This window comes from Doryrhamphus excisus, linkage group LG17 (genome assembly GCF_037039965.1).
Source record: "Doryrhamphus excisus strain RoL-2023G ecotype Guam linkage group LG17, RoL_Dexc_Guam_v1.1, whole genome shotgun sequence".
NCBI classification, from domain to species: Eukaryota; Metazoa; Chordata; class Actinopteri; order Syngnathiformes; family Syngnathidae; genus Doryrhamphus; species Doryrhamphus excisus.
The window spans coordinates 8,945,257-8,965,579 of NC_136373.1; the positions used below are offsets into that span (position 1 = coordinate 8,945,257).

General features: G+C 42.9%; 1 protein-coding gene across 1 annotated transcript in view; it reads left to right on the plus strand.

Moving 5' to 3' along the window:
* Nucleotides 1-15,189: 15,189 nt before the first annotated feature.
* LOC131136879 (band 4.1-like protein 1) overlaps nt 15,190-20,323 on the plus strand; it is a 30,924-nt gene continuing 25,790 nt past the window's right edge. Inside the window, exon 1 of the mRNA XM_078797946.1 lies at nt 15,190-15,358. The gene's annotated coding sequence lies outside the window, so the exon portion shown is untranslated. The remainder of the gene's footprint in view (nt 15,359-20,323) is intronic.

The following is a 20,323-nucleotide window of genomic DNA, read 5'->3' on the forward strand; positions in this document are numbered from 1 at the left end:
TTTCATTTTTCTCTCCTCCCAATTTTCTAGCCCTAATAAAATGTTTCCTGTGCAATGAAAGGTGTGTTGAGATGTGAGGCTTGGGTCAGTCCCGGAGCTGTCTCAGGCCACAGCACGGAGGCCACAGCGGCTCTAAGGAAGTCTGAAGCGTCGGAACCAAAGTCTAGATCTAAACGCTGCACCTGCTATTCCTACAAGGACAAAGAGTGCATTTATTACTGCCATTTGGACATCATCTGGATCAATACGCCTGAGTAAGACATGCCTTCTTTATATCTCTTACTTGATGCTTTTTGAAATACGGTAGCCCTCTGCCCTGAAAAGTATTTGCTTGTACTGACATGTGAACAACTTTATGTAATACCTGGCCTATATGTAGCTGCTACTGATACTTGGTACACTTGCTTTCTGCTGACAGCCTTAACAACTGACAGACATACTGACGTATGCTTATTCTTATACTGACTAAGTACAAAGTAGATACATTGACTCATACCCTGGCCAGACTTTGAGTCCAAGTGACTCACAAAAAGAATACTTTGAACTTGGCACCTTTCACAGGACCTAAGGATATTGAACAATATTTCAGTTATATACTGTATATGTATAGGGAGTATAATATTGTCTTGTATGCTTTGGTGAACCAGTGGTGTTCGAGGCGTCTTTTTAAAAAAGGCTTAAAAGAGCATTAGCAAGGGTAGAACACAGGCGGTGTGTTCTACACAAGCGGAATTGAACCATAAAACCAGCCGTATAGCTCAGTGTCTTACAACTTGCAGGGGCTGGAAGGATCAAAATTAGCAGTAGACTGAAATACGAGTATTGAGACGGGTTGCTGGAGTCACTCAGCTTCCTCGCATGCCCTCGAGCAAAACACCAACTGCTTCCTGCAATCTGATGTGAGATATTTGTGAACTTACTCATACACTTTTACAACACTGGCCCAAAAATGCTCTCTGCTTTGTCAGTGGGGATTTGGAAGCGCAATTTAATGTGCAAAAAATTTGATTTGCGCAACTGACTTTGTGCCCCACAACTCGCTGCTGTGCCTGCCAGGCAAACATTTGAGCTAAACAGGCCAGTCAGTGATGCTGCGACCATCAGGTGCCAGACCAGAAAGTCCAGAAACCAGAGGCAGGGGCAGTTACTGCTGGAAACGCACTCACCTTTACACCACTTTCTTTCTTTATTGTCCTTATTTTCTCATAGCTGCTAGGAATGAACACTCCTCTTGAGAGGTTTCATGGTGTAACACATGGATAAGATGCAACATGGCTAATAAGACTTGGGACAATCTACAATGTTGGTAGAAATGTTCCAAATGTTCTCAATAAGCAGCAGGTACAAACAGAGAAATTCCAAGCTTTCAAGATATTACAATTTTATGGGTCGGTGGTGTGGAGCTTGCCAGTAGGAAAAAAAATTCCCAAAGAGAGTAAAAGAGCAAAAAGCGTAAAGCGAACTGAGGCTGATGGGTAGTCAGCCAATTCTTCATTTTCCTTTTGACAATGCTCGATCAATCACTCTGACAACTTTAGTTTCCCTTGTTTCAGAGACATGGAGGTGTACTTTAGAACCAACTTTGTCTTTTCTTATTCCTAAAATTGCAGAGTTGACCTAACCGATGGTGTAAAAACACCCCATGTTGTTTGGTCCTTCAAAGGGATACAGTCCAAGGACAAGCAATAATTCATTTCTAGTGTTGTAAAAGAAATTGACAGATAAATGGACGGTTGTGCCCTTCGGAAATAAGGAAATCATGTGTTTAGTCATCGCTACAGAGGAACATCATGTCCCCCCCCCACCCCGGTTGAACTTCCGAGCACAGATACACAGATAAAGGATGTCAGGGAGTTGCACCTTGACAGACAAGCATGCTATAAGGTACTTCTGGGATGCAAATTGGTTAAATTGTTGCCAAAGCGCAGTGTGATTACTGTGTTGATTTAATCAGGCTGCTATCATACTGGGTTGAACGGGATTGTTGGATAGCGGAAGCAGTCTGTCAATCAGTATGGATAGCTTATTGAATCTTTTATTCTATAAAAAAATAGAGTCAGTATGATACATCACTATTTGGTCACACGAGGGCAGTGACTTACCATGAAATCATATGAGGACATCCTGCCAAGTGGACAGGGTGTTTATGGAATTTGGAAAAAGACATACCAAATAGAACATACATGGTACTCTTGGCTATGTCTGGGACCCATGCAGGGATACCCCACAAGTTACATGGAGTTACACTGAGAACCACAAGATAAAGATTATACAGATAGATATCCACCAAAATCTAAGGAAGTGTATTTGAAACACAACATCCCTTTTGGCAGAGGCTGATTCCAACTGATTACAAGCATCGATCTGCCTGTCGGCTAACGCTGGACCCAAGGAACCACTGTTATTATTTACCCCTTGACCAGTAAGACCAGCTTATCGCCATGCTTGTTCCTGCTTCTCATCCACTTTCTGTAACCTTTTTCAGCGAGACAGAATTAAAAAGGTTTTTTTGTGCTCTGTTTTCATTTGCCAAGACTGCTGTAGGGTATTCTGCTAAACAGCACAACTTCTTACCGTCTAGCAAGTCAGGACAAATTGACATATTTGAACTGCTTTTGCTGGATATTGACATAAAATTCCATATTCATGTGAAGACAGAGTGTGCCTTTGGAAATGCAGCCCTGTGATCAGAAATTATTTATTCCTCTTTAAGTAAAGCTTTCAAACCGCTGGCCGCAGATTCTGTTTTTCTTTATTTTTATTACCTTGGGTCACTTCCCAAGAGTCCCCTTATTGCTTTAAAATGTATTGTACTGCGGGTTTCAAACATATTTCCCTCTCAACACTTTACCACAGGACGAAGAACCACATGATTTTCAATATAATGCGGTTAACCGCCCGCATTTTAGGCCATTAAACACGCCGTGCTGCACTGACCCAAGCTTTACCGCTTTACATGCGCCATCACGTCAAAACCATACGCTGCTTTGTTGCAACATTCCTGACTTTGTGGGTTATTTTATATGTTTTTTATTATTAATTCTAAAAGGTGGCAGTTATTGTAATAACATTTGTTTGGTTTATGTTGCAACAAATCACGCGTGTCGATGCACGTTTATCAGACGTGCTTAACAAGTTATACTATTAAGGAACATCATGATGATATGTAGAATTCTACACTGGCATCAGGGGTCAGTATGTTCCTGTAGTGTTTGCTGAGACACATAAGCACCTAGATCGCCAGAACAACAGGCTTTTATTGCAGGTCTGGATTATCTCACAACAGGCACAATAATTCGTAACTTGGGCTATTGTTACCACCCGTAACCCATGCCAAGCAAAAACTCAAAACCGCCAACGTCACTTCCTGTTCTCCCTCCATAGACAAGTTTGTCCCTCACGCCAGATAGTATTCAAGCAAGTGGGAAACAGATCTGTTATGACCGAGATCTGTGTTGGGAAAAAGTGCCCCTCTACTGTCGCTGCTGGAGGTTTTAACTATTTTGTCCCTTTCCTGACCACAATTCGGGATCATGAGATCACAATAGCCTGTTGACACCCTCAACTTGAATTCGGGCCGGCGAGAGGTCTCATTGTCTCAACGGACTCATTGACATTGACACCATAGGTGCACGCATTCCACTGTATGTTAAAAGCAACACCACAGCTGTCATCATCGTTAAGTACAAAACTTGCACTGCTGAAACCGGGAAAGGAGCTGAAATGTGCAAATGTCCATATGAATGAGCATCTAACAAAACGCAATGCTGACATCGCCAAGAAAACATGAAACTTGAGATTGTGGCGAAAGACTCAAGGCACTTGGAGCGCCAACTGCAAATTCAAATCAAGCTAAATGGAGAACCAGAAGAGGCCATAGTGCTTGCTGCCAAAGATACAGAGGATTTGGATGAATATTTAAAGATTACATCACCATGACAACAAGAGAAATGGAGGATACCACTCCTGAACAAAAGAACATGAAGGCTCATCTCAATTTTTCCAGAAAACATCTAGACTATCCCCATCTTGACCGCCATAACAAAGATGTTTGTGATGCTTTTCGGAGTGTCTGTGAATGCACATCGCATGAGTGTTTTTCCGAGGAGACGTGCTTGCGAGGTGGAGATATTGTACATCCCTATTAATAATACATTTTATATTGTCTAAATGCCAGCATCAAGGCGATGCATGTCAAATTCACCGATGTGGGAACTCTGATACTTCTTTAAAATCGTTGAAAATACGATGAGACCATTCAAATTAGTTTTGATCACTGTCAACTGCTGATGTGCAGATGTCCTCTCAGTATGCCAGTCTTGTAAACCTGATCCTGTTGTTACAAGAAAGCATCAACCTGATTGGACTGAGAGTAATAGGCTTTTGACCAAATACCTGCTCAGCCTGTTCAGCCTGAAGTGGTCGAGGTTAAGAGCTCCGTGGACATTTTGACAGCCACTGTCAACCTTTCCTCACATTGTATTGATTATAAATTATGACTGGTAAGGATGACTATCTCCCTCAGTATGCTGTGTAGTGCCTACAGGCAAGGCAGCAGTTCCGGATTCTTTACCTCTTGACTCCTCTCTAACCGATGAATTGTAGTATACCTGCCAGAGAAGAACAATAAACCACCTTTGGTTCCAAAAAACAGCCGTGCAGATGTGGAGGCCTTTTTCCTCCGAAACATTTCCATCTAGCATTAGTGGTTTTATTTTGTTTTGCCATTGTGTGTTTTTTGTCTAGCCAGTTAAAATTCCACACAGGATTTGTAAACACTGGGAGAGAAAGAAAAAGAGAGAGACAGAGGGGTGAAAGGGGTATGGGTGGCGGGGGTGGGCGGAATGGCGCTATGTTCAACACTTTACCTTGTAACGTGAGAAACACCTCTTCCACAAGCTCATGGGCTTTGTGCTATTTGGACAGCCTGATCTCATGAGAATGAAGTAGTATTTGGGTCAAAATACGCTACAAAATGCAATTTGGATTTATTCTGGGGGTGACATACGGCGGGCAAAGTGAAATAACCAATACCTAAGACTGTATATCTTATATAGGGTTGTCCAAAGTCTGGCCTGGGGGGCACTGGGGGCACACAGATGATTTTAGTTGGTCCATGACATTGAAATAGAATGTCCCTCATCAAAATATTGCGATGTAGGCTGTTTTTTCCTTTAAATAATAAAACTGTTTGGCATTATCCGGACCCACACTGTAAATGTTTTATTGTGCTTAATAGTCAAGCAACCAACCAAAATGGCATCCTTCAGTTTTTCTCTATGTGGCGCTTGTGGATTTACAAGAATGTGAAAAAGTATTTTTGCACGTTTGTCACACTTAAATCATTCAGCTCAGCAAACAAATGTCAATATTTACAACACAACTGAACACGAAATTATGGGAGGATCCAAACCTACATGGCCCTGTGTGAAACCTAATCACTGATTGGGCCATCAACTGCAATCAAGCTCATTATCTTACAGTGAGTCTCTTGCATCACTGTGGAGAAATTCTGGAGGGTTTTGGAGCATGAACCGACTTTTGAAGGTCATGCATGGCATCGCAATAGGATTCAGGTCTAAATGTAGACGAGGCCACTCTAAAGACTTCAGTTTGTTTCTCTTCAGCCATTCAGAGGTGGACTTGCTGGTGTGTTTTGGATCATTGTCCACAGCCCAAGTTTGTTTCATCTTCAGGTCACAAACAGACAGCCAGACATTCTCCTTCGGGATCCTTTGGTAGACAGCAGAAAACAGCCCCAGACCACCACACTACCACCATAATATTTTACTGTTGGTATGATGTTCTTTTTCTGAAATACGGCGTTACTTTCACGCCAGATGTAATGGGGCGCACACATCTTCCAAAAGTTCAACTTCAGATGCGGTTGTGTCGCTCTCTCTCCTTCCACTGTTATTTCACCATTTCATTGTGCGAGTCACTGCACGCGTGAGTGGCAGAGCTAATCTGAAGCGGATGCTGTCCTCCACACAGATGCACGGCAGACAGGAAAGAACTAAGTGTAGCTCTGCTACCTCATAGTACCTGCCAACATGTCTGTGAATTACTTGAAAAAAGGCTGTTGACAATCGACAGTCAAACGACTCTGATAGTTAAAGCATGTGTGTGATTGAGAGAGAGTGTTAAAAACTCAATTCACTTTTATTGGACGGAAGCGCGCCAAGGTGGATGCTGGTTAGGGCAATCACGTTTTAACACAGGGCCATTTGGCTTGGATTTTTTTCTCCTTTAATAATAAAGAGTTTCACTGAAAATGATTTATTTTGTGTTCAGTTGTGTCGTCATTGACTAATATTTAAATTTATTTGATGATCCGAAACATTGAAATGTGACAAATACGTCAAAAAACAAAAAGAAATCAGGAATGAGGCAAACATCTTTTCATGGGTTTTCTCTGTGTACTCCGCTTTCCTCCCCCATTCCATAAATGCATGTTAGGTTGATTAGCGACAAATGGTCCATAGGTATGAATGTGAGTGGGGACAGTTGGTTGTTATGTGCCCTGCCATTGGCTGGCCACCAGTCCTTGCCCGAAGTCAGCTAGGATAGGATGTATGGAATATATTTCAGTGGAAAAACAAATGGAGGTGGACGGCCATATATCATGTGGTGGATGCTAATAAATGCTAAAATGGGCCTTCCATCTCAGTGTGCTTCCTGTATTTTACATTCATGAGCCCCACATGATGTGGTCTGACAGGGAGTCATGTGTTGTGAATTCACTGCAGGTGGGGGAAACATTTATGTAGCCCAACATGTGTTTTATCTAAATGGATGTTAGAAACACTAAATAGATTTTGCATAAATTGCCTCCATGTTGGGGAAATTAAGTTATGGTTAACTTAAGTATGGTTAACCTTGGGTTGAATTTAATTCAGCTTTCATATACACATAAATTTGGGTCCTGCTTTTGTTTTCCTATATCTGAATTCCATCAGACATATTTTAGCATACACGCACTGACGCATACCTGATACACAGCTAATACAGTCGCTATCATATGTGGTTCATTGACACACTGTCTCATTTATCATGTCTTAGAATATTTGTGTATTTGTCTTGGCACATTCACCAAAGTGGCTTTTTGTTTGTGCAAACCTCCAGACGCACGGTTCCCTATGGAATGTCAAGCTACCAAGGAGCTCAGCGACTCCGACGTGCCGTTACTGGACAGCCAAGTGAGCATGAGCAGACAAACACTCAGCGTTGCCTTTGTGCTTCCCTTGATGCAGACCCAGAGTGCCATCAATTTTGTCAGCCAAGGTCAGTCTCATTTTCTTTTCACTTTCTCAGCTCACTATTAGGTCATCTACTGGCTAGTCATGGAGTCATTTGTAAAAGACAATTGAATGCAACCAAGGGTTGTATTTAGTAACCTTACGCAACATCAAGCATGGTTTACTCACACTTAGGTTACAATGAAACCACAATCTCACAGTCCAAACTGAAAAAAATTCCCCCCAAATCCTAAGATGGAATGTAAACTTTGCACTCATCCATTGAAAGTCCAAAATATTCAAGTGTGTCTAAACTAAATATGGATGAAAGGTCTGCCAACAGAGCTCACCTTTGATGTACTCAAAGAGGAATGTTGCTTTAGTGCTCACGTGCATCGACACGCGTGATTTATTGCAACATAAATACCAGCTGTGGTCAAGAACGATACTTAAAGAAGCTATAGAAATATGATGTGGAAGCATCACCAGTCGTGTTCGACTCCTTCTTGAAGCAGGACATAAAAATGTGCATATAATGTATACTTTATGGCTTGAGTGTGGCTGAAAATACCGTCATTTGTGAATGAATTTTTCAATGTTAAAAGTGATTTTTGCAGTGATTGAGCATTGAAGTGAACTTTGGGTGCTGATTTGATTTTCTGTCTTCCCATCCAAGCTCCCCTCGCCTTGGACCAAACAGGAGTCTTCACAGAGTCCCAGGGCCCGGCTGACAGTTGGACACTTCCGATTCTCCTGCTGTTTTCTTCAGGGAGCACATCCTTTCCTTGTCTTCAGCCCCATCATTCTCTGTTTGGCACACTTGCTTACACAGGTACACTCAGTCAAGGAAAGAACTTTGGAGTTTAACACTGACGACATTCCTGAGAATCATAACTCTTGGAGCAAGTTCCATCAGGCCGAGTGATTGTAACAACTCTCAGCAAATTCGATACAGATCCCTGGAGGCTATCCTTCTTTTGTTCCCTCCTCTGAGCCGCCTAAGCATTGCTTTCACCTTGAAAATATCCTGTGACCTTATGCTCGGCTCATATCTGCTACCATATTGTGGACTGCTCTGAGACTCTGTGCTGTATCAATATACTAAGGATGGATGACATTTCTACAAAGATGGCGGAAAACAAATGTGCCAAGGAAGGAAAGTACCGGAGCAAGGCAAAATGATGAGAAATAAATAATAAGGAAATCTTATATATCGCTGTGTTCTCTGATGACCTTTTCCACAGAAATAGTGTAAAATATACAAATAATATGGATTTGAAAATGCTCTGTTTGCAAGAGGAAACTTATGTCATGTTATAATATATTTCAGCTTTATTTGAATTGGGCCAGCAAGAAAGGGGGCAGTGTACAGCTAACCAGAACTTTGAGCAAGATGACTAGAACAATGGTTATGCATAGATTAAATACTGAAAAGAATGTGTAAGGCCTACATTATGGTACGTATTTATTGGATTTTCCCAAATGACAACAATTATAAATGCACCTTTCCATTACAATTGGATGACCTTGGGGATTGCAGATGAGGATGTGGCCACAGTATAACAAAACTGGTTTATGATAATGTTTCTAAAACTCCTGGAAAGACACCAGCAAAGGCTTGTATGTGCAATGCTTGTTGAATTACCGGAGGGCATTACTTACATGTTTCTGTCAAGATGGACTCCCACTCTGAGGCTGGAGGAAAATGTGTTGCCCAAGGGCTAAACGGACTGTGGTTCCAGAACTTGGAATTCTAGGTATCAAGCTTATCCACCAAGGAAAAACATTAACATACAGGGAAAGCGGGGTGGCTATATTCCCTTTAGTCTGTAGGTCTAGAATTCCTTTCCGGACGAGTACTTCAACCCTTCCTCCACTGTGCCTTACTACTATGGCTCCCTTGTCCACTTTTAAAAGTAGACAATTGACAAAGACAGAGCAAACTATTGATTTATTTATCTTCAAATACTACAGTGCTGACAATAGTAACTGGATGTTGTCTTTTTTTTTTTTTTTTTTACCTTTTTTGTGCTCCATATAATTCGGAGAAGGCGAGCGAGAAAGACAGAGAGTGAAAAGGAGCACTAGCACAACTGTTGTAGTGGGTTGGCAACCTTATTCTGGGGTTACAGTCTTGATGTATATTTATGATAATTTTGCCAGATTTCTTGCCAAGGGTCCATAACATTTGGAAAAGTATTCAGTATGCACAGAAAGTTATAAAACAAAAAGAAAGTAGCTGTTGGATGTGTGTGCATCCCTCAACATGGCTTTGAAAGTGGCCCCAAAACATGTATACTGGAATAACATTTTACAACAATAAAGGGAAAATGAAATGTACACTGCTGTACATTTGTTGTGTTACACACCACACAGAACTCCACCACAAACATGCAAACATACAAGGATGGATGATATGAGGGGATGGCGCCCCCGAGGTGTGCCTTGCTCAAAGGCTCCTTGACAGTGTTAGCGCAGGAAGTCTTCATTGTCAAAAGAAAACCCGCTAAGCATCATGAGCCCTGAGATACTTGAACTCCTCCGCCTGGGGCAGGCGCTCCTTCCCACCCCAGAGGTTGCTATCTACCCTCATCTGACTGAGAATCATGGCCTCGGATTTCGAGGTTCTGAATCTCATTTCAGGAGCTTCAAGGAGCGCAAAATCTTGTGCAAAGGTATCAGTGACCACCGACGTCACCAGCTGTGGTTTTCCCTTCTTGACATGATATCAACATGATTCTGTTGTTGTGTATGAAGGCTACAGAAAAAAAGTGCTGGCACAGCTGATCATCTATGTCATATCGGATTCTTTCAGGGTGAAATTCAATGTGATGTCCTGTCGAAATGTTCAAGTCCAGCCATCCATGCACGTTTTCCTCCTTCGAGTGGGTGTGAGGCTGCTCGCATTCTTGCATTCTTTGAAGCTGAACTATAATCATCCATTCCATCTTCCCTGGAATGTCATGTAAGTCTAACAAAGCTCTTCCCCGGAGCGCCAGTCTAAGGCCTGAGTAGCGAGCACATATTAGTACCTATAATATCATTCACTCCCATTCCCACAGTAAATCCTGGGATATATTTTTGCAGACATCCCAACCAGCCCAGTTCACAGCCCCAAATACGGCTTAAGAGTTTGCTCTTCATAGTCGGCTTCACTTGACCTTTTCTTCCACATAGTCTTCCCTTAATAAATTGCGGTTTGAACATTGCGTCCTCTCTCCATCATAAAAATTAATGAAATATCTGAATTGAAAAGCTGGGCAATTTGCAATTTGCTACGCTGTTTACTTGCTAGCAATGCCTCAGGAACGAGAACAGATTGTTTACAATCTGACAATACATTCGGTTACCGATGCTGTAGAAAACCCAACGCTAAAATGCTAAAGCTACTTACCATTGAGAGACGTCTTGAAGTAACCTCTTTTCTTGAGAAACTGTCCAGTCTCTACTTCCGGATCGGATCCGGGATCCAACACATATGGGTGGATGTTAAAAGCCAACATTTTAAAAAGATAAATCGCTGTTTATTATAAACTTATATACCGTTAGCTAGCGGCACAAACCGGAACATCTTTTAAGTACTTGCTAGTGTGACCAACCACAGCGGAGTGGGCGTGCCTGGAGGCAGGCCATGGCTGTAATACATTAAAACAGACCATTTTCGCGGGGACCACGAATTCCAAAGAAATACAGCTGAATAGGTGCAGATTCTGGAAGGACTAGAGACCATTGTGTGCTGGTTATTGTGTTATTGTACTCTATAGGAGTCCACAACTCAATACAAATGAGCATAATAGGTCCCCTAAGTGTTGATGTCCTCCTCGTAAGAGTTGATGAAGGTTTCCCACACAGTTGTGTTGAAGCAGTCCCTCAGAGCTTCTTGAGCCTCCTCAGACCACTTCTTCACGGTGTGTTGCTTGTTCACAAGGGGCTTGTATACAGGCAGGATAAGTATTAGGTTGTGATCAGCTCTTCCCAGTGGGGAGAGTGGTGAAGGAATGTATGCCTCCTTAGTGTTGGCATAAAATAAGTCCGGTGTTTTGCCGTCCCCTGGTGTCCGTTGGACGTACTGGATGAAATTTGGAAGAATGGATGACAGAGAGGCATAATCCCCACATATCAGTAAGAGGGCCTGAGGTTTCTGAGTCTGAGTTTGACATTGTCAGTCATTCTATCCTCCTGTCCCGCCTCAAGACCAGCCTCATCACTGACTCTGCTCTGTCCTGACTCCAGTCATAAGTCCAGTCTCCAGACTCCAGTCTCCTTTTCAACCTCTACATTTGGCAACACTTGGTAACATCATCCATCGTCATGGCCTCCTCGAAGCCAATAGTGAAAAAACTGATATATTAAACACTGGTCCCAAAAACATCACAAAATCCAGCAAGCGCCACCCTGCTTCCATCCCCTGTCATACGCAACCTTGGCATCCTCCAGCAAACACCACCCTGCTTCCATCCCGTCATGCGCAACCTCGGCACCCTCCTAGACCACACATGCCAATGGAGCGCTGAAGCACTTCAGGTTTTTTCTCCACCCAGTTTCTCCAGCAGGTGATTTAGTTGGCAGCTCCTTCCCTCAAATTGAAGGTGGTGTTGATCATTAAAATCACCTGCTTTTGGTGACCGGCAGTGTCTCGGCCCTCCATAGCATAGTTTGACACCCCTGTACCTATACCCTCCTCGTTCATATGAACCCCAAATTAGACAATCCCTTTAACATGACGCCGACTTTGCATGGAAGTGGACACCCATCAAAACGATCCCCAGAAGCACGGAAAAAATAAATCGTGTAAAGCCAACCCACACATCAGACCTCTCTGGTAGCATGCGTAGCAAATGTGCATGCGTCTACAAGCTGATGAACATTGAGGAGCCATGACATTCATGGGAGGGTTGGAGATGGAAGCTTTTGCCTGTTTCAACTTTGCCAGAGGGCACTTGGGCAAAATTAGAAGCCTTCTGGAATTCCTTTCTTTGGACAGACAATTCCTAAACCAAATAATTTAGTCGTAATCAAAATCACCATGTCTTGAAGGTTCACAAGCTTTTTTTTTTGAGCCAATGTCTCTTGTGAGTCAAATAGTCGCCCACCCCCGACTTAGAGCCTCTTTACTAAAAACTCACAAAACAAATGTAGCTAAACACAAGGAGCTTTTAACAAGAGGAAATCCGAGGACCAAAAATAGGAGAGGAAAATAAAAGCGAGAGTCGAACGGCATCAAGTAGGATGGGTTAAAGAAAAGTACAATGCCATAGAAAAAGTTGACAGGGAAGTCGAAGCATGAAAACCGGTAAGCTTGAGGCGAGTTGAGTCGTGTTGCAGACAGGAACAAACGTAGCAGCTGTACTTAGAAGCCCAGGTGATTAGTGCTACAGGTGTGCGTCTTGGTACTATCCTACACTTGAAACCAGGGAATCTAAACACCAAATATGTGAGAAATACATAGAGTACAAGAGTGAATACAAGAGTAAGCAACACGGAAAAAAAACCAAAAACATTTTCTTCTCTTTTGTTGGATCTTTGTCTCTATACGTTGTTGTCCTGTTTTGACATCAAAAATTCACCGCCCGTCTCTCCCTCTAGATTTCTTTTATTTCTATAATAACATCATCATCAATCTACAATGGAAATGTTACAATTTCATCTTTTCTACAATGTCATCCATGTATAGCTCCACCAAAATTTCCCCATCATTAAAAAATTCCAGGTTTAACGATAAATAAGTGGAAACAGTCAGATAAACATCCTCCTGCTATTTGGCAGACGTTATCAAACCCAAGCCAAAGTTGTCAAAAAGTACGCCCAGACTGGCAGATTTATGTACTTAATATAGGCTGTTTTGTTTAGTGGCAGGATCCCAGCATGTGTCTCATCACGTCTCCACAAAAAAAACACATTGCAAGGAAATATTCCCAATTACGTAGAAGTATGTTTTAGGATGTCGTAATGCAACAATTAGAAGCACATTTATTGGCATGACCAAAATGAAACTGACATCCAAGATATGCACTTACAACTTTGTTGTGATGTAGTTCTGCTATTTTACATTTTAGTGGACAAAATGACTGAAATTCTGTTTAAAACAGTCTGTACAAATGTTATACACCAGAGGGCAGCACTTTACTCGTCATCAAGAATTTATGTCCAGGCTTTTTTTATTGACACTTGTTTTGGTATGATATTTAGCTGAAGGATAAAAGAGATAAACATCCCTTAAATAAGGCTAAAGTTGATTAAAGCTAAAGTAGAAAAGATGGCATTGAAAAAATTGTCATAGCTAAACTATCAAAAAAATATTTAGTTTTAAACATGTGAGAACCACACGCAAACATAAAAAAGCCATATAAGGTCGCGAACCATTGGTTCCCGAGCCCTGACCTATCCTGTATCCTATATACTATGTTGTCTCAATGTGTTATGCAAGACATTACTATGTAATAATTATGAAAACAAGTTATCCACCTTAAAACCTCAAAATGCTCTGTAAAACAAAACAAGAGTTGTGCAATAGTAGAGAAAAACAACCAAAGTAATGCAGTGTTTGTTTGTGTTGCAGCTGTGGGATGATACATTTGCATCTATCTGAGTAGGCTTGTCTTCGCTTTTTATGACATGCCAGCGGGGATGTTCTGTCTATCAGTGCATGTAGTGATCATTCCCCAAAGAATGCAATTTATTTCTCTTGTTGTCCTCCGGCAAGTCAACATTGTCAACGTGACATATTTTACTGAGGGCTTCACACCTGCACGTCTTCTATAACCGGACCTGGCAACGCTACTGCCGCTCGTCATCATTCCCAAGCTGTCTCCACTTCAACATGCAAAACATCACTGCTCCCTACAGCCCATCACCTAAATCACACCTCAGAACCCCACACAATACTCTCGTCGCAAGACTCTCTGTTTCTTCATTCAGCAGCTTCATTCTATAACCAAAAAGGCAAACATTCAAAAATAGTGAAAAACTGGCATCAAAATGATGTTGTTCTGAAACAGAACAACGCAGGAACATGAGGTCAAATGGTTAAGTTTTGGAATGTAAACGATATTTTGGAGAAAAATGTCCAGTCTGAAGCCACAAGAAGGTGGGAATTTGAACCGCTGTTGTGCATGACATCTCCAATTTTATGAGACGTCAACTCAGCAAGTGTCAGAGGATTAACTCAAATTCAAAAAGTCAACCCCACTGCAGCAACCTGGGGATCACATCACCGTACCGTATGCTGCTCCATTGTATGCTCCACAGAAAAACTATAGGAAAACCACAACGTTGTCATCACTTTCTTAAAAAAACAAGCAAAAAAACAATGTGGGAGGAACCCACGCAAGGGGAGAACATGCAAACTCCACACAGAGATGCCAAGTGGAGAATTGAACCCAGGTCCTCCCTGAACGTGGCCAACATGCTAACCACTTGATACTGTGCTATATGCATTAGATCCCTTAGATTTGTCAATCCTGTTTGAGCTGTTAGTCGGTTGAGTGCCCTTGCAGCTGACATTCATTATAGCATTGTACATTGCTCCACTGCAGTGGAAGTTCCAAATCTGCTACCCCATGGGCTGTGGCCCCGAGTAGTGCCTGCCTTGCCTTGCGGCCAGCAGGGAAATGATATATGTATAGGGAAATGATTACGGAATACAATCTATTGCAGAATACTATCTAATGCAGTCTGTGTGTGGAGTGGCTGCTTTAGTGAAATAACTTGTTTGAATAACACAATATACTTATATATTTAGCCAAAAATAAATGTAATTTAAAACCAATTTTTATAAATAATGTATTCCATAGTTTCTAGATGTTATATTGATGTAAAAGGTGTAGGTAAAACGTAGTACTGCGTGTCAAATGCTGAGTGGATCTCACCCACATCATGGCCGACGTCAGGAGTTCCCCTCTCTTCTTCTTCCTCTTCCTCCTCCTCCTCCTCCCCCCTCCTTCTCCCCAAACCTCCCTCGTTCGCCGGCTTGTGGCTGCTTGCTATCGCCGCCTGAAGGGCTCCATCTCTGGAGGCAGAGGAAGGCGCTGGCCGGTTGGCGGTTTTGCAGGTTCGCCGCTACCTCCATGATCCGGATCCGGAACTGAGATTCCTAACATCCGAACCTGGCTCCGCCACAGGTAACGGCTTGCATGTTGATTGTATTTGTTTTTGCGTTAGCTGAACAGGTGCACGCTGCGTTGGCCGGCTGCTGGAAATGACATTTAGGGCGAGCAGCATCCTCATCCCCGGCGGGGTGAGGCTGTGCTTTATCTTCCTTTGCGAAGGACAGAGGGCGTCGGCGCATTTAATGTCACCACTATGCTGAGCATCGTATCGGAGGGGATAGAATCTCGGCGTCCTTCCTTTCATGCTTATTAGGCCCAGTGTGAGGAAGCGGCCAGCAGGTGCGCCTTTCGTATCGCAGCCTCCATCAGCACCAACCGTCATTATCATCATCATTATCCTATTTATCCCTCAATAGTACTGCAGGCATCGATGCTGAAGATGACAACGTAGTCATCTAATTCAAGACCGTGTGAATTGTCACGGGTGGGGCAGAGGGGGCAGGCGTGGTCGCCTCCCAGCCACCGGGAGGTCCTCCATGCTTTGCATTGTGTGGAAGGAAGCCTGATAGGAGTGGCGTGTTTGTGCAACACGTTTATTGCAATGGCTGCTTGGGGGCTGAATTACTGCCTAACAGGGTGGCTTCCGTCATAATCCGTTCATGCATGTTTTAATAGGATTTCAATAGTGGAGAAGATGTTAAAGATAAAGTGGATGTGTGCTCAGGGTTGCTCAAAAGTTGCTAGTCTGTGAACTTGACTTTAGTTACACCCAATTTCATTCATAGCGCATCAACTCAAATGATCCCAAGAAACTTTTTTTTATTTTTTATTACACACGGCAGAGTTCCCACACACAAGTATATCACCTTGTACGTCGGTATGTGACAAAAATAAAATTATAAAAAAAATGTAAAAATTCAAAAAACATAAAAAACCATATTAGGAAAGCAGGAAGAGAACAAATGTAACAGTTACTGATTAAAAGTACCAGATGGAGGGGTAGGATTTAATAAGCTTTGCTTCTTCCTACTCCTTTTGGACATGTGGAACTGTGAACTGATTATGTGATGCATTCAATTGTAATCTGATGCATGTTCAAATGAAATAAAACCATTACCATTACTAAGTATGGAATTAGAATTTACACATTTCCAGCTCTGGAAAGTATGGTTTGGAAAGTATTTGATAGCCAGACAGTTACAGCTGTTTAATTTTTATAAAGGATCTATCTAAAGGATTCTGAATTTTTATTAGGTGCTTGTTAAGGCAGCGAAGATATCCAGCGAACTAATGAACTTTAAGTACGATGAGAGCAACGGAGATGGTTTAAAAGAGCTGAATAAGCATGCATAGGCAGGGTTAAATGGGTGAAGACTGTCTTTGTGAGCAAAGAACATCAGTAAAAGTCAGAAGAAGACAATGACTTCCAGGACATGAGACTAGCCCTGATGTATGGTCTGACCAACAGACAGGAGGTCAGAGATACCAGACTGAGATGGTTTGGCCATGTGATGGACTGTAATTACGATTACATCAGTGATCATATCGGTATGGAGCTGTCAGGGAGGATAAGACCAAAGAGGAGGTTTCTAGATGTTAGCGAGGACATGCAGGTGTAGGACTGACACAGAAAATGCAAAGGACAGGGCAAGATGGAAACACATGATCCGCTGTAGCTGGGACAAGCCGGAAGTAGAAGAGCCTTGCACTGACGTAACTGACATCATAAAAAATAACAAAATAATAGTGAAGGGAGAAGTCTGTGGCATCGAAAAGGGATTATATGAATTACTCTTTGTTCTCTGGAGTCCTGCTGGGCGTGGAAACACATACAACATAAAAAAAGATATGCATATGAAGATGAAGAGAGCTTACTAAAAATAACGTCCAAACATCCGAGTGTCTAAGTTAAGCCATCAAAGTGTGTGCCTCCTATTTGACAACATTGGAGAATGGCATCATTGAGCAACACCTCCGTCTGCACACTGTCAATGTCTTGGGGGACTGCAGCCATGCTAAAGGCAGCAGTATGTTCCACTCTCCAAGCCAGGAATTGAGTAAATAACATTGACAATTCAGCTGTGCATCTGTCCACTTATGCCTCCTCCAGTCTCATTTTGTCATCATTTGTTCCTGGATCATGCTGACTGGTGCGCTTTTTAGTGGACGTTCAGTTAAGAGCTGTTCTGTTGCCGCCCCAGCAGACAGATGCTAACGTCAAGACACGATAGACCATGTCACGGTCGATGATATACAGCATTTATGTGCACACATGAGAAGAACCTCGTTTTCTCAAAAGAAAAGCCTACTCTGTCCCTTCTTATAGAGTGCATCCGTGTTTACACACCACTCCAGTTTGCTGTCAAGGTACACACCCAAGTATTTGTAGGCCTTAACTACCTCAGTGGAATCACCTTTCATAGGTGACTGCTGTGGGGGGGGGGTTGTTACTCCTATGAAAGTCAAGGACCATCACCTTGGTCCTGCCACTGTTTAGGAGTAGGCCATTCCCAGTCCAGGGTGTACCGCACCTCTGGCCCAAACTCAGCTGGGATAGGCTCCAGCATACCCGTGACCCTAGTGAGATAGTAAATAGATGGATGGAGAGTCCGGAAGTCCTTGGGATTGTGACCAATCACATGGTAGTGGGTGTGCCAGGAGGCGGGCCATTGATGGAATCAATTAAAACCGACCGGTTTGGAAATCCAAAGAATAGGTGCACATTCTGGAAGATCTCAGAGGCTTTCTGTGTATAGCAGCTCTATAGGAGCCCACAACTCAATACAAGGCGCCGGAAATTAGCATAACAGGCCCTTTGTAAGAGCGGTGCACAAGGCAGTATCGTCTTGTAATCTTTGATATCTTCTTTAAATAGCATGATATCCTTGCTCAGTGCTCTATTTTCCTCTTAACGATCACGACTTCATCATGGGTCTCCTTGACAATTCTGCAGAAGGTCTTGTTCTGCGAATGTGCAAATTCAGTGTATGATAGCAGCCACTTAAATTCTCGCTTTGATTGGGCTGCAATTTTCTCTTGTTTCTCTTTCATCTCCTTCTTCAATGCTTGTAATAATACGACATTTTTGCACTCCAGAATATTTTTCCTGCTTTTTCATGGGGGGTATCATCATCCAACATCCTGTTTCTTTGTGTTTGGCATTGTTGCTGGGCAACCACTTTTAAAATGAGCAGTTAGCCTGTTAGCTTGGCTTGCTAGCAGCTGCCAGCACTTGTAACACATTTCTTTTAAGGGATCTGTGCCTTTGGCCTATCAAAGTTAAAGCTAATCTTGTGTTTGTGAAGTGTCGTTGCAATCATTGACTCCATCAATAAACCCTCCGGGCAGTCTGAAGGGGCTACCATTGCAGACCTTCAGCATCCTCATAAACCCCTTCTTACACTCAACCCCTGAGTCTCATTCCAGAGTCATTGATTGATTTATAACAGTGTATTGATGCAGAGCCAAGTGTAGTGGCCACAGCCAAAATGTTGTTCACCACAAGACACGCTTTTCAAAGATGGGGAACATGTAACTACCACATTGTCTGGAATATCCTCCCAGAAGTTCATTCATTCGCTTTTCCTCACATGGGTTGGGGGGGTGCTGGAGCCTATCCCAGCTGTCTTTGGACGAGAAGCGGGTACACCCTATACTGGGGGCCAGCCAATCACAGGGCACATATAGACAAACAACCATTCACACTCACATTCATACCTATGGACAATTTGGAGTCGCCAATTAACCTAGCATGTTTTTGGAATGTGGGAGGAAACCGGAGTACCCGGAGAAAACCCACGCATGCAGGGGGAGAACATGCAAACTCCACACAGAGATGGCCGAGGGTGGAATTGAACCCTGGTCTCCTAGCTGTGAGGTCTGCGCGCTAACCACTCGACCGACGTGCAGCCCCGTCCCAGAAGTATTAAGAGCCAAACTGTACATGGCATTCATGTTCATGTTCTGGTGCATCTTAAGACCAGGCTGATGCGATAATCAACGATAAATCAACGATAACCATTGATGAACTCATATTCAATATTACTTCAAATACTGACATCATGCATTGCGATGACGTCTTCCTTAACCACAAGCATGGGCAGTCCAGTTTGTTGAGGATTTTGAGACGATGTTTACAAAGGCTGACACCACGTTAGACAAGCGAGTTTTAACAGCTTTTGTGTTCATTGTAAATTGTCTTGAACTATACTTCTACGTAATTAGTGCCACTACTTGAGCCACATAGCGTAGCTTCCTCCTGGTTACAATCTCCCAGGGAGAGGATGATGTTGCAGCCCCACTGCTTCAGTCGTTGAATCATTTAGCTCCGTTGCTCAGGGACTTGACTTGCAGCAGACTGAAGCTGTGCTGTGCAATCTGCCTTCAACCAAGCACAGTGCCAAGGATCTGGAGCATGCTTGAGTGTGTGTGTGTGTGTGTGTGCGTGTGTGTGTGTGAGAGATTTCTTCCTTGAACAAGGACATCTCGCCACGCCCTTTTGCCCAACCTCCCACAATGTCTTGTGCTGTTTTTCCAGAGCCACCCTCTGCCCAGTTAGGATTGATGGTCTGGCTGTGTACGCCATTGGAAGGCAAGCTCTGACTGCTGAGAGATGGGAGGAAGTGCATGATAACATGCCTTTCCGTCTTTATTTTTTCCAAATATTTGTATTCAAGTTTTACATTTTTGTTATAACACAAACCCCCGCACCAAATGAGAATGACATTAAATGAAATTAATTACAATATAATACAGGCGGCACGGCGGTCTAGTGGTTAGAGCGCAGACCTTACAGCTAGGAGACCTTACAGCTAGTTCAATTCCACCCTCGGCCATCTCTGTGTGGACTTTGCATGTTCTTCCTGTGCAAGCGTGGGTTTTCTCCGGTTACTCCGGTTTCAAAAACATGCTAGGTTAATTGGCGACTCCAAATTGTCCATAGGTATGAATGTGAGTGTGAATGATTGACTGGCGACCAGCCCAGGGTGTACCCCGCCTCTTGCCCAAAGACAGCTGGGATAGGCTCCAGCACCCCCG